We start from the raw sequence: 24,015 nt of genomic DNA on the forward strand, positions 1-24,015 counted from the left end.
GTAGAGATTACAGAAAAATAAAATCTTAAAAAAATCAATCAGTTGATCTTGGAGAGACATAGCCCCGGATCCCACAAGAGCAGAGAGCGAACTGACAGTTCTACGCACAATATTATAAGCAGCAGTGCACAAAATCTGAACTTTCAGAAGTCTCCTAGAGTGGGGGACACACCAGCCTTAAGGTGTTCAGGTGGAGGAGTGGGGGGCAGTCCCTGGAGCGACAGGGTGGGCTCAGGATCCCAGGGGTCCCAAGGATGGTGGCGCCAACTGTTCCCAGGCACAGGAGCAGGAACCCGGGTAGAGCAGCAGGGCTCGGGCCAGCTGTCTGCCCTGTGTGGCCATAAGCTGCAAACCCCTGTGCAGTCATGGGGCCCAGTTCCTGAGACAGACCAGCAAAGGCCAGGAGTGCGAGGACACCCTCCTGGGCAGGAAGAGAACAGGTCTCCACCAGGGCAGCCCCTAAAATTTGGAGTTTTAAACTTCAGTCACTTGTCTGTGGGGAGGCTGAGAAAATTGAGGCCGTTCCACTTTAAGTTCACGGTTAGCACAAGTACTGCCATCCCAGGACCCTGTGTATAAGAGCTAAAATTTACATTACTTCAGTTACAGGAAAAAAAGAAAAAAATCTTACAGCTTAAGGTCCCAGAAACCCCATATTAGAATGAGAACAAAGCTCAATGCCCTTGAAGGCCTCATATCAAAATGTAAACAGAACTTGAGGAATTGCTCCAGCCCTTCTGGAGGACCCTGAGACCAGCCCTTAAAACTAAGCTAAAACCCACCTCGCGGTCCAAGTCCCTGCTCCGCTGTGTGGGCTATACTTGGACCCAAGCTCGAGTTTGTAAATCAACCCTCGTGTGTTTGCATCGGTGTCGGCTTGGACAATCTTGGGCACAACACCCCCAAGTGTTGGGCACTTGCAATCTTGGGCACAGCACCCCCAAGTCCCCTCCCCACCTGGGCTGATACCCTGTCCCCTCTCACCCAGGCTGACCCTCAGTCACCTCCCGCCCACAGCGGCCCACCACAGCCACTCACAGAGGTCCCACAGCCACGGTCGACACTCTGGCCATCCCCGGCCTCCTAGGAGAAGAAAGGAGGTTTCAGCAGGACACACTCCTATGGTGGCCCCAGGGCTCCCTGCCCAGGATGGCAGCTGGTGACTGGCCTGTGTCTGTGTCCCTGATGCCGGCTCCTCCTCCCCGGTTTTCCCACAGGAAATGAAGGAGGAGGCCTCGTCTCCTCCAGGGACATCACGCAGATAGACCTGAACATCAACAAGATGTTTGGCAGCCAAATCAAGTTTTGGGACTGCTAGAGGGTGGGGAGAGGCTGTTGAGTCAGGGAGCTTCTAGGCGCCGGGGGAAGTCCAGGGGCTTCTGGGTTCGAAACACGGGGCTTAAGAGGCCGGGGGAAGCAACAGCAACCAGCAACACACCACTGTATGGTTGGGTGCAGGGGATGACACCCGTGCCACAACCCCCGGGGCTTCGGGGTTGAGGGGTCACTAGGTCGGGGCCTCTAGGGGTTTCCATGGGAGCTGAACCACACAGGGGCGAGGGACGGCCCCTTGAGAAGCAGGGGGCTGTGGTGAGGCCCGTGGAGGGCAGTAACCGGAGCTGCGGGCCAGGCGGCATGGCCGTGGCTGGAGCAGGACACACATCGTTCCCATGAGGGTCGGACGGGTCAGGGTGACACCCACACTTGGTGTTTTATATATATCTAAATTCTATGCATTTAATTTGAGACAATTTGCAATTTGTAAACATACATAGTATGATGACCCCCAGATAATGCCCCCAGTCCAGCCAGCGCCCTGCACTGACCACACGGGGCCCCAGGGGCAGGTGTCACAGCAAACCCCAGACTGGGATCGCCTTTATCTGTAGACGTATCCATGTGCGTCTGAGAGAAAGTGGATACCCTGTGTCGGCAGGCCCCCCATGTCATCCCCTCTTTCCCCACCCCCACACCATCCCCCTTCATCATCATCCCCAATAGCATCCCACCTATATCATCCCCCTCACAACGACACAGCCCCACACAATCCCCACCCACACTATTCCCCCCACCATCCCCCCTAAACCATCCCCCACACTCCACCACCATCATGCCCCTGCCCCCACAACATCTACCCCCACACCATCTGTCCCCAGCAAGGACCCTGGGCAGCTGCCCCCTGTGGGACATACTCAGCCTCACCGGGGTTCTCTGGATACCCTGCTCCCATCAGAAGACCGGGTTTCCCATAGAGTACCCAGGGGTTGCAGGAAGGAGGGAAGGCAGGGAGCCCCAGACAGGGTGGGTGCAGGTGAGTGGTGCAGAGGACCCACTGTGCCCTGCCTCCACCCCTGTCCCTCCTGGAGGGCGGCACACCCTGTATAGGACACCAGCCCCTAACCCAGAGGGACATGGGCTGGCCTGGCCCCGGGCTCTGTGGGGTTTGGGTGATTTGAGCCCCCCCAGGCCCAACACAAAGACTAATGGTATCCAGCCCCCCATGGCCCTGGCCAGCCCTGGATTCTGGCCCTAGGCTGAGAGAGCCCTCCCACAGCTGGATGTGGCCTCTTGGGCCCTGGGTGTGCCCCACAGATCCAGGTCGCTGACCTAGGGCAGCCCTAGGAATCCTGGGACACCCAATGTTGGGGAGAGAAGGGGTCGGCCGGTGGGCCCCACCCGCACCCACACTAGGAGACAGGCTCCACCAGGTTCTGGGGCCCCAGGGCCCCGAGACCGGGGTCCAGCTACCCTGCGGGGAACATTGCAGGAGCCCATGAGCTCAGGTCCAGCTCAGCTCTGCTGCCCTCAGAACCGTCTCTCTTGCTGAAACCTCAGGACACGTCCCCACCCGGAATCCAAACATGCTCCCAGTTGGGGGACTCCAGCACCCTTCCCCACCCCACATGTGATTCTTGCCCTCCCCTAAAGGACAGAAAGGTCTCCCTCCCCAGGGGAAAACACGTGCCCTCGGCTCTGAGCCCCATTGCTGTAGATCGTCAATAAAGTGTTGTGGTGCGAAAATGCACAGCCAACCCATTTATGTGTATCCCAGAACTCTGAGCAGAGGGCGTGGAGAGACCCCAAGAGAGGAGGAGGGGCTACATCCATGCCCCAAACAGCCCCTACAGTGGCGCTGCCAGTCACACCCAGCTGACATCCTCACATGCCTTCCAGGGGCTGCCAGACGCCAGGGTCAGGCACCATAGACTTTACTGGGACTCAGCCTGTGCCCAGCAGGCCAGGAGGGGCTGAGACCGAGTGACAGCCAGGGAGCCTCAGGGCACCAGTGTCTGTGGAAGAGACCTGGGTGGTCTGTGCTCTCTCTGTCCAGGGGGCCAGGGCTGGCTGAGTTCCGGGGCACTTCCTCCCCTCCCCGTATCCCCGTGCCTGTGTGCCTGGGGCACAGAGGGCCTGCGGGGTGGTAGCGTGGCCCTGGAAGGGATGTCAGGACAACAGGCCCTTGTGTTGTGCCCAAGATTGCTAATCCGAGAAACAACCAAGGAGCCCACACCGATGCAAACTCCCAAGGGTTTCTTTACAAGCTGGAGCTTGGGTCCAAGTGCACCAGACACAGAGGAGTAGGGATTTGGACCCCGAGACTAAGAGGTGTAGCAGCTTTATAGGAGCCAGTGGCACATGGGAATGCTGAAAGATGCGTAGTCATGTTTGTCCACACGCAGGTGGCTGATTGAATTACACTTTACCTTTTAGTATGGACTTGAACTGGCCTATTACTTTGGTCAGAATTGGCGCGCAGCTTTGTGTGGCACAATGCAGGGTTACATTGTGATGGCCCGATTTCAGATTAGGGTGTGCCCAGCGGCTTCAGTCGAGTGGGGCAGCACCTTAAGCCATAAGCAGGTCACGTGGGGTCATAGGGGAGATGGCTGGTGGAGCACAAAATGGAATCAGTCCTGCTCTGCTTCTCCAGGGGTAAGGGATTTTTGTTAAATTTACTGGGTCCCACACTGCAGCTCACGCACGTGGGCCACCCTCACAAGGTGTACTCGGCGTGCACACCTTGTGGTGCTAGATCTCTCACACCAGCATGTGGAGGGCACCCTCCTCGCCTTAGTGAATAGGGGCTGGGTGAGCATGGGGCTCAGCCTGAAAGCCAGACAGCACAGGGGACCGAAGAACACTAGCCCCGTCCCCACCCAGACTCCCAAACACAGGCAGTCCCAGGGCTCCCTGCCATGGGCAGCTGGCTCCTCAGGAGCTCCCGCCAGGATGGCCCCGAGGTCTAGCTCCCTGCTGGAGAGGCATCAGGGAGAAGATAAGCAGCCAGCGCATGGCAGGACCCACTTCCGCACATGGGAATATGGCCAAGCCGGACCTTCCAGCTCAGCCTACCCTCCAGCGGAAAATCACTGCACGCGCGAGCCGTTGGTCTGCCATGAGAGCCTAGCTAGCCGCCCAGCGCCAGCACCAGAAATGATGTTGTGCCAACCATTTCGGCATTTGGGTGACCCAGCCAGAGGATCCAATAGCTGCACGTGATAGCGACATGTGATAGACACACACCCCAAAACCAACAGAAGTCGGAATCCCCCCAATGTTGTCTAACAGTAGCCGGATGGTTACATACACGACGCTGTGTTCCCCAATAGGATACATGAAAGACACAATAAACCATGACTGCAGAGGTGCTGGAGGCACAGAGATGTGCCTGCTGGGTTCCAACAAGGAGCACAGAGGGGCAGGAAGCATCCTACGGAGGGGAGGCCCCTCCTTGGAAAGGACATCATGTCCCTGTGAAGGCTAGGGACGGTGAAATCTGTCTTCCGCTCCTTCAGCTTCTGGTTTACCTCCTAGATGCCATTTTCCTCAATCATAAGACCAAAAATTTATTTTATGTTTTTAAATTTCTTTTATTGGAGTCCAATTTGTATGAATTCTTGCTTCAGCAAGGGTGTCATTCAGGAGGAGAGGAGAGATAATGATTTTCCCAGACAGGCAAAATATAAAGGAGTTCATGACCACTTAACCAGTCCAGTAAGGAATTTTAAGAGGGACTCTTCTAGTGGGGGAGAAAAAGAGACCAAAAGCAACAACTCTAGAAAGGCCCAGAGTACGTCACCAGAAACACCAACTCTTCTGGTAACACAAAAGCACAAAGTTCATATCTTTGAATAATCACTCTGAATGCAGATAGACTAAATGCTCCAATCAAAAGATATAGGGTATCAGAGTGGCTTAAACCACAGGATCTGGGATGCCTGGGTGGCTCAAGGGGTTGAGCATCTGCCTTTGACTCAGGGTGTGATCCTGGAGTCTGGGATCGAGTCCCATATGGGGCTCCTGGTGGGGAGTCTGCTTCTCTCTCTCCCTAATTTTCGGCCTCTCTCTCTCTCTCTCATAAATAAAATCGTTATTAAAAAAACAAGATCCATCTGTATGCTGCCTACAAGATGCTCACCTTAGACCTATACACACCAGCAGATTGATAGTCAGGGGAGGGAAAATCATCTACCACGCTAATGGATATCAAACGAAAGCTGGAGGACCCATACTTATATCAGACAAACGAGATTTGAAACCAAACCCTGGGGGACACCTGGTGGCTCAGTGGTTGAGCATCTGCCTTCAGCTCAGGGTGTGATCCTGGGATCCCAGGATCGAGTCCCACATCGGACTCCCTTAGGGGAGCATGCCTCTCGCTATGCCTATGTTTCTGCCTCTGCTTCTCTGTGTATCTCTCATGAAAAAATAAATAAAATATTTAAATCTCAAAAAGGAAGAAATACACTGTAAGACGAGATGAAGAAGAACATTATTTCATAATTAAAAAGACACGCTATCGGGGATCCCTGGGTGGCGCAGCGGTTTGGCGCCTGCCTTTGGCCCAGGGCGCGATCCTGGAGACCCGGGATCGAATCCCACGTCGGGCTCCCGGTGCATGGAGCCTGCTTCTCCCTCTGCCTGTGTCTCTGCCTCTCTCTCTCTCTGTGACTATCATAAACAAATAAAAATTAAAAAAAAAAGACACTCTATCAAGATCAAACAACTAAATATTTATGCTGCCAACATGGGAGTACATAAATATAGAAACCAATTAACAACAAACATACAGGAAATCACTGGTAATAATACACTGACAGGGGATTTCAACACCCACTTATGGCAATGGACCGATCGTCTAGCAGAATCAACAAGTGAACAATAGCCTTGACACAATGGACCACAGGAACTCAACAGATATAGTCAGAATATTCGATCCGAAAGCAGAATACACATTCCTTTCAACTGCACATGGGACATTCTCCAGAACAGATAATATCAAGGCCCAGAAAACAGCTCTCAACAGGTACAACAGTTACAAGAAGGTTGATATCACACCCTGTACATTTTTGGACCACAACGTTATGAAACTTGAAGTCGACAGTAAGAAAAAATTTGGACAAACCAAATATATGTTGAGTTTATGATCATCCTACTAGAGAATGAATGGAGCAACCAGGAAATTAAAGAGGAAATATAAAACAAACGAAAATGAAACATGTTTCTACAAACCTCTGGGATGTACCAAAGGCAGTCCTAAGAGGGAAGTACGTAGCAATACAGGCCTACCTCAAGAAACAAGAAGTCTCCAACACACATCGTAACCCTACACCTGAAGGAGCTAAAAAAGAAATAGCAAACATAGCCTAAAGCCTACAGAAGAAGGGAAAAAATAAAAATGAGAGCAGAAATAAACAATATAGGAACAACAAAACAGTAGAATGGAAAAACAAAACTGAGAGCTGGTTCTTTAAAATAATTAATAAAATGGATCAAGCCCTAGCCAGCCTTATCAACGAGAAAAGAGAAAAGACCTAAATAAATAAAATCACCAATGAGAGAAGAGAGATCACAATCAACACCAGAAAAATAAGACAATTATAAGGGAATACTATGAAAGATTATACGCAAACAAACTGGGAGACCTGAAAGAAATGGACAAATCCCTAGAAATGAGCAAATGAGCAGAACTGAAATAGGAAGAAATAGAAAGTGTGAACAGTCCCATAACTAGCAAAGGAATTGAACCAGCAAGGCACCTGTGTGCCTCAGTGGTTGAGCATCTGCTTTGGCTCAGGTCATGATCCCGGGTTCCTGGGAGATCAAGTCCCACATCAGGCTCCCCGAATGGAGCCTCGTTTTCCCTCTGCCTATAACTCTGCCTCTCTGTGTCTCGCATGAATACATAAATAAAATCTTTAAAAAAGAGAACAAATACAAAGATGTGAAAGGACCCAAATAAAATCACAAATGAGAAAAGAGAAATAACAAGCAACACTAGAGAAATACAAATGATTATAAGAGAACATTATGAAAAATTATATGCCAGGAACCTAGAACCTGGAAGAAATAGATCAATTCCTGGAAATATATAACATAGCAAAAATGAAAAAGGAAGAAATAGGAAACTTGAACAGACAGATAACCAGCAAAGAAATTGAATCTGCAATCAAGAATCTCCCAACAGGAGATGCTTAGATTAATAGAACAGAATGGAAAGCCGAAACAAGATACAAACCTGTAACTCTATGATCCATTAATGGACAACAAGGCAGGAAGGAATATCCAATGGCACAAAGACAGTCTCTTCAACAAACCCTAACCCTGACCCCAGGATAAGAACAAATGGTGTTGGGAAAACCAGGCAGCCACATGCAGAAGAATGAAACTGGACCACTTTCTTACTCCATATATATAAAAAATAAATTCAAAATGGATGAAAGACCTAACTGTGAGACCTGAAACCATACAAAGAAGAAAAGATAGGCAGCAAAGTCTTTGCCATTGGCCATTGGATGTTCTTTCTAGATATGCCTCTGAGGTGAGGGAAACAAAAGCAAAAATCCTATTGGGACTTTATCAAATTGAAAAGCTTCCGCAAAGTGAAGGAAACAACCAAAGCTAAAAGGCAACATACAAAATGAAAGGAGATATTGGTAAACAACACATCCACTAAAGAGTTAGTATGCAAAACACATAAAGCAAATATAAATCTCAAGATCCTAAAAACAAATTATGCAACTGGAGCTGGGCAGAAAAATGAATGGACTTTCTCTCTGAAAGACTGCCAGATGGTGACCAGACACAAGGAAAGACACTAAGCATCACCCATCATCAAGGAAATGCAAATCAAAACCACAATGATAGTTCACCTGACAGCCGTCATAATGGCTAATATTAACAACACAAGAAAAATCAGGTTTTAGTGAGGCTATGGAGAAGGGGTCGCTCCCTTACACTCCTGGTGGGCATGTGAACAGAAGTAGCCACTGTGGAAAACAGTGTGGAGGGTCCTCTAGTAGTTAAAAATAGGTGATCCCTGGGTGGTGCAGTGGTTTGGTGCCTGTCTTTGGCCAAGGGCATGATCCTGGAGACCTGGGATCGAATCCCACATTGGGCTCCCGGTGCATGGAGCCTGCTTCTCCCTCTGCCTGTGTCTCTGCCTCTCTCTCTGTGACTATCATAAAAAAAAATTTAAAAAAATTTAAAAATAGAGCTAACCTACGATTCCAAATTTGCAGAGCTAGTTATTTACCCTGAGGACACAAAAGTACTTTAGTAGATTCGAGGGGGACACGCAGCCCAGTGTTTCTAGCAGCGTTATCACCAACAGCCAAACTGTGGATAGAGCCCTACGTCCATCGACAGATGAACGGGCAGAGACAATGTGGTAAATATACACACTGCGACATCACTCGGTCATCAGAAGGGATGAAATGAAGCCATTTACAATGATGTGGAAGGAGTAGAAAGGATTTATGCTAAATGAACTCAGTCAGAGAAAGACAGATACCAAATACCATATAATTGCATTCACAGGTGAATTTTAAGAAACCAAACAAACTGACAAAGGGGCTCAGGGGGGATGAGAGAAGCAAGCCAAGATACCCACTCTTTTTTTTTAATTTTTATTTATTTATGATAGTCACAGAGAGAGAGAGAGAGAGAGAGGCAGAGACACAGGCAGAGGGAGAAGCAGGCTCCATGCACCGGGAGCCCGATGTGGGATTCGATCCCGGGTCTCCAGGATCGCGCCCTGGGCCAAAGGCAGGCGCCAAACCGTTGCGCCACCCAGGGATCCCAAGATACCCACTCTTAACCACAGAGAATAAACTAATAAATACCAGAGGAAGGTGGGGGGATGGGGAATAAGGGGATGGGGACAGTGGAGGGCACCTGTGACCAGTACCAGGCATTGTATCCAAGTGTTGAATCACTAAGTGGTAAACCTGAAACTATATCATACTGTGTTTACAAACAGGAATTCAAGTAAAACTTTAAAATAATAATTGGTAGTATTGAGGAAACATGTGCGCACTAGAGAAAAAATCAGAAAGGCAACTAAAAATCCAAATAAAGAGTATTTAGAGCCACAAATCCCCTCCTTAGGTCAGCTTGGAAGAAGCCTGTCATGTCTATTCTGACCCCATCAGAAGCCTGGATTTTGAGTCTCTGGGAGGCCACTAATTTGGTGGAGTCAGGCTATCTTTGAACCCAAAACCTAAATAGAGTGCATAAAACTCAACGGCCCAAGATACTAGGAGTCCCAGTGCAGGCACATGCCAGGACCCAAACTCTAACCATACACAGACATAACCCTAACCCTACACTTAATCCTAATGTTAAACTAACCCTTAAACAAGACCCATCACTAATCGACAACCAAACACAAACCCCAAGACCAAAACACATTCAGTGAACCTTCCTGCCAACCCTCACCCTAACTCCTAAACCTATTCGAAACCCTTATCCCTGACCCCTGTTTTAAATCTAACCCTAACCTCTAACCCTAACCTTAACTTAATGTACTCAAATCCTATTCCTGACCTTAACCTGTACCCTAACCCTAACCCTCTAATACTAATCCTATCTCATACCCCAAATGGTACTCTAACTTGTACCCTAAAACTAACTCCTAAACCACTCCCTAAACCTATCTCTTACCCTTTTAAAAAACCGTAACCTGACCCTGACCTGACCCTAATCCCTAACTAAACACTAACCCTAACCCTAGCCCTAACACCTATCCTAAACCTAATCCTCGCCCTAACCCTAAACCTAGCCCTAACTTTTACCCTAACCCCTCACACTTACCCCTAACCGTAACTCACACCCTAACCCCTAACCCTCAATGCAAACCTAAGCCCAACCCTAACTGTAACCATAACCCTAACCCCACCTCCCAACCTCCTGTCCTAATCCCTAAAGCCTAAACCCTAAACCTAACTCTAAATCCTGTCACTAACCCTAACCCTGTTCCGTAATCCCTAACCCCCATCCTAACTCCTAACCACTGACTCTTACCCTTATCCCTCACCCTAACCTGTATTCCGTAACAATAAGCTTAATCACAAACACCTAACATCTAACCTAAGCCTAACCACCAACTGCCTCCCCTCCCCTGACCCTACCATTCATTCTACCCATTCACTTACCCTGTGGTTCTGAGTAGTCCCTTCTGATGTGGACGTGACCCCCAACAACGCCTCCAGGATCCTCCAGGGGGACCTGAGGAAGCAGGGCTCCTGTGAGTGCGGACGTGGCCCCAATTGTTCCTGAGTCATAGTCAGCGGGTCCTGAGGACGCTGGGTCTCCTGTCACTGTGAACAATGCCTCACATCGTCTGGAAGCCTCACAGCAGGTCCTCAGGTGGCCCGGGGCTCCTGTCAGCCTGGACATGGCCACACGTCCCCCAGAAAACTCACCACACGTCCTGAGGAGCTGTGGGCTCCTGTCAGCATAGACGTAGCCCCATATTTCCCGAAGTCAAAGTGCATGTCCTGAGGAGGACGGGGGTCCTGTCAGTGTTGAGGTGGACTAACATTTTCCTCAAGCCTCACCATAAGACCTGAGGATGCTGGGGGCTCCTGTCAGCATAGATGTGACCCCAAATCTTCTCAAACCTTCACAGCGGGTCCTGAGGAAGCTGGAGACTCCTGTCAGTGTGGATTGGCCACCCACATTTTTCTTAGGCCTCACCACAGTCCCTGACAAGCCTGGGGTCTTCTGTCTGCATGGACGCATCCCATATTTCCCCAAGTCAACACCAGGGGTCCTAAGGATTCAGCATCCTGTTGTGTCGATGTGACACAACGTCCTCCCGAAGTGTTACCGAGGGTTCTGAGGAGGCCGGGGCTCCTGCCACCATTAACGCGGCCCGCAGCTTCCAGAAGCCTCAACTTATGTCCTGAGGTGGCCCAGGGGCTCCTGTCAGCGTGGATGCGGGCCCACATCTTCCTGAAGCCGCCCTGTGGGTCCTGAGGAGGCCCAGGGTCTCCTTTCAGCATGGATGCGAGCCCACAATTTCCTGAAGCTGAGGCTCATCAGCGTGGACGTGTCCCCACGTCCTCCTCAGGCCTCCCCAGCACAGGCTGGCTCCTGTTAGTGCAGGCAGAGGAGGCCTACTGCACATTCATGCCCGCTGGGTGGGGCCTGGGCTCCGGTGCCCCCTGCAGGACGCTCAGGCGCTGCAGGAGGCTGTGCAGAAAGCAGTGGCGCTCCAGGGGCCACACCTGCCTCCTTCCAGGCTCCTGCTGTGGCCTGTTAGCTTTGGAAACGTCTCACTGAAACGGAGCCCAACACCTGGCTTCCACAGAAATACTTAAGGACAAGGAATTGGAGCCCACAGGACGCGAAATGAAATGTGGACCAGAGTTTTACCACATCCCGCAAAACCCACTCAACCCTCTTCCACTGTGGGCGGGATTGTGGGCTGGTGCAGCCACCCTGGAAACAGTGTGGAGGCTCTGCAGGGCGACTCTATTTGTAACATCCTGAGAACAGCAGGTTAACGGCCTGATTTCACTCCAAAGATACAGATGCAGTGAGACTTGGGACACCTGCACCCCAATGTACACAGCAGCCGGGTCCACAGTAGCCACACTGTGGGAGGAGCCTCGGTGCCCTGTGGCAGATGATGGATAAAAAGAATGGGAGATAGATGATGGTCATAGAGAGAGGAATGGAACTCAGCTATCAAAGAGAAGGAAATATTGCCATTTTCAATGACGTGGATAGAACTAGAGGGATCATGTTAAATGAAATAAGTCAGTCAGGAAAGAGAATGACCGTGTGGTGTCATTCATAGGTGGAATTAAAAAGCAAAGCATATAACAACTGTGAAGGGAAGGAAAAAGAAATAAGATGAAAACAGTTGCAGGAAATACAGATTCTTTTTTTAATTTTTATTTATTTATGATATTCACAGAGAGAGAAAGAGAGAGAGGCAGAGACATAGGCAGAGGGAGAAGCAGGCTCCATGCACCGGGAGCCCGATGTGGAATTCGATCCCAGGTCTCCAGGATCGCGCCCTTGGCCAAAGGCAGGCGCCAAACCGCTGCGCCACCCAGGGATCCCCGAAATACAGACTCTTAATGATAGGAAACAAACTGATGGTCGTTGGAGGCGGGGAGGTTAACAGGGGACCTCCATGAAGGAGGTCACATGATGTCACGAGCACTGCTGTTATCTCCAACTGGTGAATCCCTGATTCTTCCTCTGAAAGTATAATACACTATCCGTTAAATAATTGGGTTTAAATTAAATTAAGTTAAAAAAATCCGTTGTATCAGAGCACATTTCCTTCTGGACTCTCTGTTTTGCTCCTTCAGCTTATGCCGGAACCACCCCCAATGGGACTGGTTTGCCTAAGTAGGCTCCACGCACCGTCCATGGCCCAGCCCAGGGCTAGAACTCACGACCCCTGAGATCAGTACCGGAGGTGAGGTCAGGAGTCAGATGCTTAACCAATGGAGCCAGCTAGGGGCCTGAGAACCACACTGCTTTATACTTTGTGTCTGTGACATCGTTTGAAATAGGAAAGTGGTACGTCCCACTCTCTCCTGCTCCTCCAGTACTGATTTGCTGCCCGGGGTCATTTGTGGGGGCAGATTGATGTTATGGTTTTTTTTTTCCTATTTCTAAGATATGCCACCATGATTTTGATAGGAATGACTTTGAAACTGAGGGTGGCTTCAGGAACTGTGGACATTTTCACAAGATGAGGCTCCCACCCCTCGAACCCAGGACGGCCTCCCAGAACAGAGCCTTGTATGGCTCAGTGAACAAGTCTTGTGCTCCTATGTTTCAGTCTCATTATTTATTCTCCTTGATGCTTCTGAGAAGGGAGTCACGTCCTTCCTTTCCTTCCTGAGTGCTCATTGTCGGGACAGAGCAAGGCTACTCTGCTCTGTAGGGTCAGTTTGTGTCCCGTGACTTTACTGAACTCACTCCTTAGTTCTAACAGGTTTTGGTGGAGGCTCCTGGGTTTCCTGTTTCCAGTACCGCGTATTCAGCATATAGGGACAGTGTGACGTCCCACTTCCAGGTGTGGAACCTTTTCTGTTTACAGCTTAATGTCCTAGAAAGCCCCACAATAGAATCAAAACTGAGCCCAGGCCAAGGGCAGGAAGCCCCTATTAGAATGAGAACAGAGCTCAATGCCCTTGAATGTCCCATATCAAAATGTACACAGAACTTGAGGAATTGCTCTAGCCCTTCTGGAGGTCCCCGAGACAAGCCCTTAAACCTACGCAAAAACTCACCTCGGGGTCGAAGTCCCTGCTCCGCACTGTCAGCTATACTTGGACACAAGCTCGAGCTTGTAAATAAACCCTCGTGTGTTTGCTTCGGTGTGGGCTTCTCCATGGTTTTTCGGATTTGCAATCTTGGGCACAACAGTCTGAGATAAGAAAACAAAACCAAAAGCATTTCAGACGCGGGCAAAGTGAAAGCAGGGTTCTGAGAGATGCGCTTGGGGGCTCTTCTGTGGAGGGCTTGCAGACTGGGGGGTGGGATGCTTAGCCCCAGAACCAGAGGACCCAGTGTCCCCTCCCAAATCACGCCAAACAGCGCCAATCTCAGGGAGCACCACTGCACCACCTGCTGGAGGCTAGAGGCGCTGAAGACCACCCCACCCCTGACCCCGCAGGTGCATCTCCCAGGCAGATGTGCACCTGACAATCAGCACCATGGGCCATCCCCAGACCCCACACAGACCATTCGCTGCCACCAGGTTGTCAGACCCAAGAGGCTGCAGAGCTTCAGCGCTGCCTGGAAAGTAGGGTCTAGCTTCCTTTGTATTTTGTGCTTTATTTTCATTTATTTTCTTTGATTCTATTTTATTAATTGCCTTATTTTATTTTTTATGTATGTACCTTATATATTTCTTATTTTTACTTTCATGGAACATTAACTGTGTTTGTTATTTTGGGATTTAGAATCTTTTTACAAGGAGGCCAAAATAATCTAGTGGTTTTTTTGGAGGAGGGCAGTTGTTATTGTTTTTCTTGGTTTTTCTTTTTCTTCCTACTTTCTTTTCTGGAAAATATAATGAGATCGAGAAATTCACCTCCATAAAATAACATGAGGTAGTATTCACAGCCAGGAAGTCCATCAAAACATATATATGATGTCTAAATACAGTTTAAAACAATGATTATAAAGATAGCAGCTGGGCTGGAAAAAGAGAACATAAGAAAACTAGAGAATCCCTTACTGTAGAAATAAAAGAACTAAAATTTAGTCAGGCGAATGTTAAAAATGGTATAACTGAGATGAAGTCCCAAGTGGAAGCCTTAAAAACAAAGAAAGTTATGGACCACAGAGACAGATTTAGGGAACTCAGCCACTTATTAAAACAATAACATTCATATCATAGGAGACTCAGAAGATGAAGGGAGAGAAAAGCTGGGCCTTACTCATCCAATAGAAACGACAAATACCCACCATTGCTTCAATGTGGATGTAACTGGAAGGTATTATGCTGAGTGAAGTAAGTCAATCAGAGAAGGACAAACATTGTATGTTCTCATTCACTTGGGAAATATAAATAATAGTGAAAGGGAATATAGGGGAAGGGAGAAGAAATGTGTGGGAAATATCAGAAAGGGAGACAGAACATAAAGACTCCTAACTCTAGGAAAATAACTAGGGGTGATGGAAGGGGAGGAGGTCAGGGATCTGTATGAATGGGTGACGGGCACTGAGGGGGGCACTTGACGCGATGAGCACTGAGTGTTATTCTGTATGTTGTCAAATTGAACACCAATAAAAAGTGAATATACTATTTAAAAAAAAAGAAAGAGGGAAAGAAAGAAATAGTGGCACCTTGGTGGCTCAGTCAGTTAAGCTTCTGCCTTAAGTCAGATCATGATCCAGGTCCCAAGGAAGGCTCCGTTTTCAGCAGGGAACCTGCTTCTCCCTCTCCCTCTGCCCCTCTCACTCATGGTTTTTCTCTCCTCTCTCTCTGAAATAAATAAATAACATCTTTGAAAAAGAAACTAAAAAAAACAAAGCCACAAGAAGAGAAATCTCCCATGTAGAAGAATTTCAAACAATTTGTGCAGACATTCCACCCTAAAGTTGATGAGCATAGCTTCCCATTCTTACGTGTGGAATACACATAGTAAGTTCCTTCTACAAAATATATTATGAAAAACTTAAAATAATAATGATAATATAATAATAATAATAATAAGAAGAAGAAGAAGAAGAAGAAGAGGAAGAATCACTTAACTATGGAGAAAGATGACAAACACTACCTCAGCAAGATGATCAGATCAATACCAAGACTGATAAATCATGTTGATAGTATCTATCCTTTATATGATATAATGAAAATGGCAGTATATCTCTGTATATAATCCACAAAAACAGTTCAATCATGAGATAAACGACAGACATGTCTCAACTGAAGGAAATTTTCAAAATACTCTACTTCTCAAAGTATTCCAGTGCTACAACAAGGAAAGGCTGAAAGACTGTCACAATCCAGAGGAGCCTAAGAAAACAGGAGGACAAATGGAATGTGATATGAGGGATGGTAACTTAGCAAAAACTAAGGAAATCTGAATAAAGTATGGTCCTTGGTTAATGCGAATATTTTAATATTGATTCATTAGCTAATATTTGTACCATACTGATATAAGATATCAATAATTGGATAAATAGAGTGCCAGTGCATGTGAATGCTCTGTACTATCTTCTCAATTTCCCTATAAATCTTTCTTTTTTTTCCTAATAAATAAGATTTATTTTGAAAATTGACTTAAATGAATCAGGCTCCAAGTGTGAAGACATTTTAAGAATAGTTAAATTAACTTTTGCCTTATTCTTAAAGACTTCCTTCGATGGGAACAAAGTAATAATTTTATATCAGAAGGAAAGAAAAACACTTATGAACACGTATAATGTCTCCTCAACCTGAAAAGCAGGAACGGATAATAAAAGGCAAAAATCAGATAAAAAATACTTCTATTATAATAGACACCATATTGCAAGGGCATTTAAAATTAGCAATGCATAACATTTATTTCCTTGACATTTGTCTTCCAAAGAGTTCAAAGTGTTTCAGTGTCAGTTGAAACAGGGGAAGAATCTCAGGGAAGAATCCTTCACATAATAATAGGACCACTGGTAATAATATATCTCAGTTCTTTCAAATCCATAAAGATTCAATTCCTGAGGAGTGACTGAGCTGTGAATAAAGAGATGAGAAACCCTCATCCCTCTGAATTACCTGTGTCAGAATATTTTAACCATAGTACTACGGATAGTAGTAAATTATCCTTATTAACAGGAAATACGTCTCAGATTGGAATCTGAGCAATCAGAAGGGCAGAGAAAAAACACTTTGAATCGCTCTTCATCTTATAAAGAGAAAGGACAGCTTTTTTATGTACGAAGTCTGTTGTCAAGATAGCCTTAGGGAATAAGAGTCTGCAGCATCGAATCCTGCTGCACAGCTGGGACGCCCGTGCCCCAGGTCTTCCTGATCCCAAATCCTGGGCCTGTCCCCCACACACGCTGCCAGGCTGAGGTCATTAGCAATTGCTCTCTTAGGAGCTCCGGGGAAGGGGGAAGGAGCTAGATAGGATGGGAAGGGACGCAAGGAGGCCATGAGCTGCAGGTCCAGGTCAGCTCTGCTGTCCTCAGAACCATTTCTCAGACTGAAACCTCAGGACACACGCCCCCACCCAGAGTCCACACATGCTTCCAGGTGGGGGACTCCGGTATCCGTCCCCAACCCATGTCATTCTTGCCCTTCCCTAAAGGACAGAAAGGTCTCCATCCCCAGGGGAAGGCGTGCACCCTCGGCTCTGAGCCCGTTTACTGTAGAAATTCAATAAAGTCTTGTGGTGTGAAAATGCACAGCCAGCCCGCTTCTGTGTCTCCCAGAACACTGTTCACGGGGCATGGAGAGACCCCCAGAGAGGAGGAGGGGGTACCACCTAGGCCCCACCAGCCCCTGCAGGGGCGCCACCAGGAACACCCAGCTGACGTCCCCACGTGCCTTCCACGGGTGGCCAGATGCCGGGGTCAGGACCCAACAGACTTTACTGGGACTCAGGCTGTGCCCCACGGGCCAGGAGGGCCTGGGACAGAGTGACACCAGGAAGCCTCAGGTCACCAGGGTCTATGCAAAGCGACCCAGAGGTCTGTGCTCCCTCTTTCCAGGAGGCCATGGCTGGCCAGTACGGGGCACTTCCTCCCCTCTCCGCATCCCTGTGCTTGTGTGCCTGGGGCAGAGAGGGCCTGCCGGGCAGTCAGCATGGTCCTAGAAGTGATGTTAGGACAGTAGGCCTTTGAGTTGTGCCCAAGATTGTGAATCAGAGAAACCACTGAGGAGCCAACACCGATGCAAACTCCCAAGGGTTCCTTACAATCTGGAGCTTGTGTCCTAGTGCACCCGACAGAGCGGAGCAGGGATTTGGACCCTGAGACTAAGAGGCGTAGCAGCTTTGTAGGGGACATTGGCCCATGGGATACACAGAAAGTTGCACAGTCGTGTCGGTCTACATGCAGGTGGCCGATTGAATTACACCTTACCCTATAGGATCCACTTGACCTGGCCTATTTCTTTGGTCAGAATCGGCGTGCAGTTTTGGCGGGCACAAAGCAGGGTTACATTGTTATGAGTCGATTTACGATTATGGTGTGCCCAGCGGCTTGACTGGGTTGGGGCAACGCCTTAAGACATAAGCAGGTCATGTGGGGGTCATAGGGGAGGTGGCGGTTGTAGCACAAAATTGAATCAGTCCTGCTCTGCTTGTCCAGGGGTAGGGGATTTTTGATAAATTTCCTGGGCCCCACACTTGAAGATCATGCACCTGGGCCACCCTCACCAGGTGGACTCAGTGTGCACACCTTGTGGTGCTGGATCTCTCACACCAGTGTGTAGAGGGCACCCTCCTCACCCTAGTGACTAGGGGCTGGGTGAGCATGGGGCTTGTCCTGAAGGCCAGGCAGCACAGAGGACCGAGGAACACCAGCCCCATCACCATCCCTACTCCCACACACAGGCTGCCCCATGGCTCCCCGTAATGGGCACCTGGCACCTCTGGAGATCCCCCCAGGGTGGACCCGAGTTCCGGCTCCCTGCTGGAGAGGCATCGGGGAGAAGAGAAGCAGGCGGCGCTCGGGGAGACCCACTGCCGGACATGGGATTGTGGCCGAGCCAGACCTTCCACCTCAGCTAACCCTCTGGCTGAAATTCACCTCAGGAGCGAGCCCTGGGTCAGCCAGGAGAGCCCAGCTAGCCACCCAGAATCAACACCAGAAATGATGTTGTACCAACCATTTCGGCATTTGGGTGACCCAGCCGGAAGATCTGATAGCTGCATGTGATAGCTTCATGTGATAGACACACACACACCCCACAACCAACAAAAGTCAGAATCCCCCCAATGTTGTCAAACAGCAGCTGGATGGTTACATACACGACGCCGTGGTCCCCAATAGGATACCTGGAAGATGCTATAAACCATGACTGCAGAGGTGCTGGAGGCACGGAGATGTGCCTGCTGTGTTCCAAAAAGGAGCGCAGAGGGGCAGGAAGCATCCTACGGGGGGGGGCCCTCCTAGGAAAGGACACCAGGTCCCTGTGAAGGCCATGGATGGTGAAATCATTCCTCTTCTATTTCAGCTTCTGCTTTTCCTACTAACTGCCATTTTCCACAATCATAATAGCAAAAAATTTATTTTATGTTTTTATATTTCTTTTTATTGGAGTCCAATTTGTATGAATTCTTGCTTCAGCAACGGTGTCATTCAGGATAGAATGAGAGAGAAAGATTTTCCCAGACAGGTATAAAGGAGTTCATGACCACTAAATAGTCCAGTAAGGAATTTTCAGAGGGACCATTCTAGTGGGGGAAAAAAGAGACCAAATCAAAAAAGACTAGAAAGGACCAGAGAACGTCACCAGAAACACCAACTCTACCAGTAACACAAAGGCACAAAGTTCATATTTTGAATAAGCACTCTGAATGCTGATACTAAATGCTCCAATCAAAAGATATAGGGTATTAGAGTGCCTTAAAAAACAGGATCCGGGATGCCTGGGTGGCTCAGGGTTTGAGCCTCTGCCTTTGAATCAAGATGCGATCCTAGAGTCTGGGATCGAGTCCCATATTGGGCTCCTGGTGGGAAGCCTGCTTCTCTCTTGGCCTAATTTTCTGCCTCTCTCACTCTCTCTCTCTCATGCTCTCAAAAATAAAATCGTTATCAAAAAAACAAGGTCCATAGGTATACTGCCTACTAGATGCTCACCTTAGACCTAGAGACACCAGCAGATTGAAAGTCAGGGGATGGAAAATCATCTATCACGCTAATGGTTATGAAAAGAAAGCTGGAGAACCAATGATTATATTAGAAAAACTAGATTTGAAACCAAAACCTGGGGGACACCTGGTGGCTCAGTGGTTGAGCATCTGCCTTCGCCTCAGGGTGTGTTCCTGGGATCCCAGGATCGAGTCCCACATCGGCATCCCTTTGGGGAGCCTTTCTCTCCCTCTGCCTATGTTCCTGCCTCTGCTTCTCTGTGTATCTCTCATGAATAAATAAATTAAATATTCAATCTCAAAAAAGAAAGAACAAATACTGTAAGAAGTGATGAAAAAGGGCATTATTTCAGAGTTAAAAAGACTCTCTATCAGGATCAAACAACTAAATATTTATGCTGCCAACATGGGAGTACCTAAATATGGAAAACAATTACCAACAAACATACAGGAACACACTGATAATAATACAATGACAGGGGATTTTAACACCCACCCACTTATGGCAATGGACCGAGAGTCTATGCAGGAAATCAACAGGGGAACAATAGCCTTGACACACTGGACCACAGGGATCCAACAGATATAGTCTGAACATTTCTTCCTAAAGCAGAATACACATTCCTTTCCAGTGCACATGGGACATTCTCCAGAACAGATCATATCATAGGCCACAAATCAGCCCTCAACAGGTACAACAGGTTCAAGAAAGTTGATATCACACCCTGTATATTTTTGACCACGATGCTATGAAACTCGAAGTCGACAGTAAGAAAAAATTTGGACAGACCAAAAATACGTGGAGATTATGAACATCCTACTAGAGAATGAATGGAGCAACCAGGAGGTTAACGAGGAAATTTAAAACAAATGAAAATGAAAACATGTTTCTCCAAAAATCTGGGAAGTAGCAAAGGCAGTCCAAAGAAGGAAGTACATAGCAATACAGGCTTACCTCAGGAAACAAGAAGTCTGGGATCCCTGGATGGCGCAGCGGTTTGGCTCCTGCCTTTGGCACAGGGCGCGATCCTGGAGACCCGGGAATGAATCCGACATCGGGCTCTTGGTGCATTTAGCCTCCTTCTCCCTCTGCCTAAGTCTCTGCCTCTCTCTCTCTGACTATCATAAATAAATAAAAATTAAATAAAATGTTTTTAAAAAAAGGAAACAAGAAGTCTCTAATACACAACCTAACCCTACACCTAAAGGAGCTGGAAAAGGCATAGCAAACAAAGCCTAAAGCCTACAGAGGAAGGGAAAAAATTAAGATGAGAGCAGAAATAAACAATACAGAAATAAAAAAAACAATAGAATGGAATAATGAAACTAAGAACCGGTTCTTCAAAATAATTAATAAAATGGATCAAGCCCTAGCCAGCCTTATCAACGAGAAAAGAGAAAAGACCTAAATAAATACAATCACAAATGAAAGAAGAGTGATCACAATCAACACCAGAAAAATAAGACAATTATAAGGGAATACTATGAAAGAATATACGTTAACAAACTGGGAGACCTGGAAGAAATGGACAAATCCCTAGAAATGTGCAAATGAGCAAAACTGAAATAGGAAGAAATAGAAAATGTGAACATACCCATAACTAGCAAAGGAATTGAATCAGCAAGGCACCTGGGTGCCTCAGTGGTTGAGCACGTGCTTTGGCTCAGGTCATGATCCCAGGGTCCTGGGGAATCAAGTCCCACATCAGGCTCCCCGCATGGAGCCTCATGTTCCCTGTGCCTATACCTCTGCATCTCTGTGTCTCGCATGAATACATAAATAAAATATTTAAAAAAGAAAAAGAATAAAAAGATGAGAAAGGACCCAAATAAAATCAGAAATGAGAAAAGAGAAATAAAAACCAACACTAGAGAAATACAAAAGATTATAAGAGAATATGATGAAAAATTATATGCCAGCAACCTAGATCCTGGAAGAAATAGATCAATTCTTGGAAATATATAACATAGCAAAAATTAAAAATGAAGAAATAAGAAATTTGAACAGACAGTTAACCAGCAAAGAAATTGAATCAGCAATCAAGAATCTCCCAACAGGAGATGCTTAGATCAATAGAACAGAATGGAAAGCCGAAACAAGATACAAACATGTATCTATGACCCATAATGGACAAAAAGGCAAGAAGGAATATCCAATGGCACAAAGACAGTCTCTTCAACAAACCCTAACCCTGACTGCAGGATAAGAACAAATGGTGTTGGGAAAACCAGGCAGCCACATGCAGAAGAATGAAACTGGACCACTTTCTTACACAATATATATAAAAAATAAATTCAAAATGGATGAAAGACCTAAATGTGAGACCAAAAAACATATAAAGAAGAAAAGATAGGCAGCAATGACTTTGACATTGGCCATTGGATCTTCTTTCTAGGTATGCCTCTGAGGTGAGGGAAACAAAAGCAAAAATCCTATTGGGACTTCATTAAATTGAAAAGCTTCTGCAAAGTGAAGGAAACAACCAAAGATAAAAGGCAACATACAGGAGGAGGGGCAAGATGGCGGAAAAGTAGGGTCCCCAAGTCACCTGTCCCCTCCAAATTACCTAGATAACCTTCAAATCATCCTGAAAATCTTCGAATTCTGCCTGAGATTTAAAGACAGACCAGCTGGAATGCTACAGTGAGAAAAGTTCGCGCTTCTATCAAAGTAGGATGACAGGGGAAAAAGAAATAAAGAAACAAAAGGCATTGAAGGGGGAGGGGCCCCACGAGGAGCCGGGCTAAGGCCAGGCGGTGTGGCCCCTGGTCAGGAGAGCTTTGTTCCAGAGAAGCAGGATCTGCACCAATCTTCCTGGGCAGAATGGCGCCACAGGGATTCAGAGCAGGACCCCAGGAGGGCGGGGATACCCACGGGCTCCCTGGGACACTAAGAGACACCTGCACTCCCAGGAGAGTGCACCAAGCTCCCTAAGTGCTGCAGGGCACGTGCACTGACTTGGGAGCAGCTCAGAGGGTTTCGGGCAGGGCTCTGGGTGGAGCAGGTTGCATGCCCCGAGAGCAGCTTGGTGGCAGTGCCTCAAGCAGAGGAAGTGGCTCCGTGCAGAGGGGGCTGTGCGGCTACGGAAGCAACTCGGAGGTGCTCAGGCCGCGGCTTCCTGAGGGGGCTGCCCGACCAGGAGCAGCTCAGAGGGGCTGGGTGGCAGCTCCGGGGAGAGGCGGCTGCACAGACAGGAGCGTGAATCCAACAGCGCAGGCCCCAGAGCACAGGGCGCCAGGACACAGCCCAGGATTAGGCCTCCCCGGGGACAGGCAGAGGCCCGGATGGCCCAGGACAGCAAGAACGCTCCTGCCCAGAGCTGAGCAGATCAACGGTCCCACCCCAGAGCCTCCAGGCCCTGCAGATGGACTGCTCTGGAGTTACTGTGGGTGCTGAATACAGGTATCCAGACCTGGCCGCTGCCACTGGGGTTGTTCCTCCAGAGGCCTCACGGGGTAAACTACGCCCACTGAGCCCTGCACCAGGCAGTGGACAGAGCAGCTCCCCCAAGTGCTAACATCTGAAAATCAGCACAACAGGCCCCGCCCCAGAAGTCCAGCTAGACGGACAAGTTCCAGGGGAAGTCAAGGGACTTAAAGTATACAGAATCAGAAGATACTCCCTCATGTTTTATTTTTTTATTTCTGATTGCTTCGCCCTCCCTTTTTCCCCCTTCTTTCTTTTTCTTTCTCTTTTTTCCTTCTATCTTCCTTTATTCTTATTTCTTTTTCTCTTTTCTTTCCTTCTTTCTCTCCTCTCTTTTTCTCCTTTTCCCAATACAATTTGTTTTTGGCCACTGCACTGAGCAAATTGACTAGGAGAAGCTCACCTCAAAAGAAAGAATCAGAAACAGTCCTCCCTCACACAGAGTTACAAAATCTGGATTACAATTCAATGTCAGAAAGCCAATTCAGAAGCACTATTATACAACTACTGGTGGCTCTAGAATAAAGCATAAAGGACTCAAGAGACTTCATGACTGCAGAATTTAAATCCAATCAGGCAGAAAGTAAAAATCAATGGAATGAGATGCAATCAAAACTAGAAGTCCTAACGACGAGGGTTAACAAAGTAGAAGAACGAGGGAGTGACATAGAAGACAAGTTGATGGAAAGAGGGAAACTGAGGAAAAAAGAGACAGACAATTAAAAGACCAGGAAGACAGATTAAGGGAAATAAACGACAGCCTGAGGAAGAAAACCTACGTGTAATTGGGGGTCCCGAGGGCGCCAAAATGGACAGAGGGCCAGAATAAGTATTTGAACAAATCCTAGCTGAAAACTTTCCTAATCTGGGAGGGAAACAGGCATTCAGATCCAGGAAATAGAGAGATTCCCCCCTAAAATCAATAAAAACCATCCAACACCTCGACATTTAATAGTGAAGCTTGCAAATTCCAAAGATAAAGAGAAGATCCTTAAAGCAGCAAGAGACAAGAGATCCCTGACCTTT

At 47.7% G+C, this 24,015-nt stretch overlaps 1 long non-coding RNA gene across 1 annotated transcript; it reads right to left on the reverse strand.

The window, feature by feature from the left end:
- Window positions 1-10,435: 10,435 nt before the first annotated feature.
- On the reverse strand, window positions 10,436-20,699 carry LOC140625472 (uncharacterized). The gene is made up of 3 exons (XR_012024806.1): window positions 20,518-20,699; window positions 13,545-13,681; window positions 10,436-10,509 (listed from the first exon to the last, which is right to left on the reverse strand). It is a non-coding gene; the product is annotated as an uncharacterized lncRNA (long non-coding RNA).
- Between the last annotated feature and the right edge of the window lie 3,316 nt (window positions 20,700-24,015).

This window comes from Canis lupus, chromosome 36 (assembly GCF_048164855.1).
Source record: "Canis lupus baileyi chromosome 36, mCanLup2.hap1, whole genome shotgun sequence".
Lineage (NCBI taxonomy): Eukaryota > Metazoa > Chordata > Mammalia > Carnivora > Canidae > Canis > Canis lupus.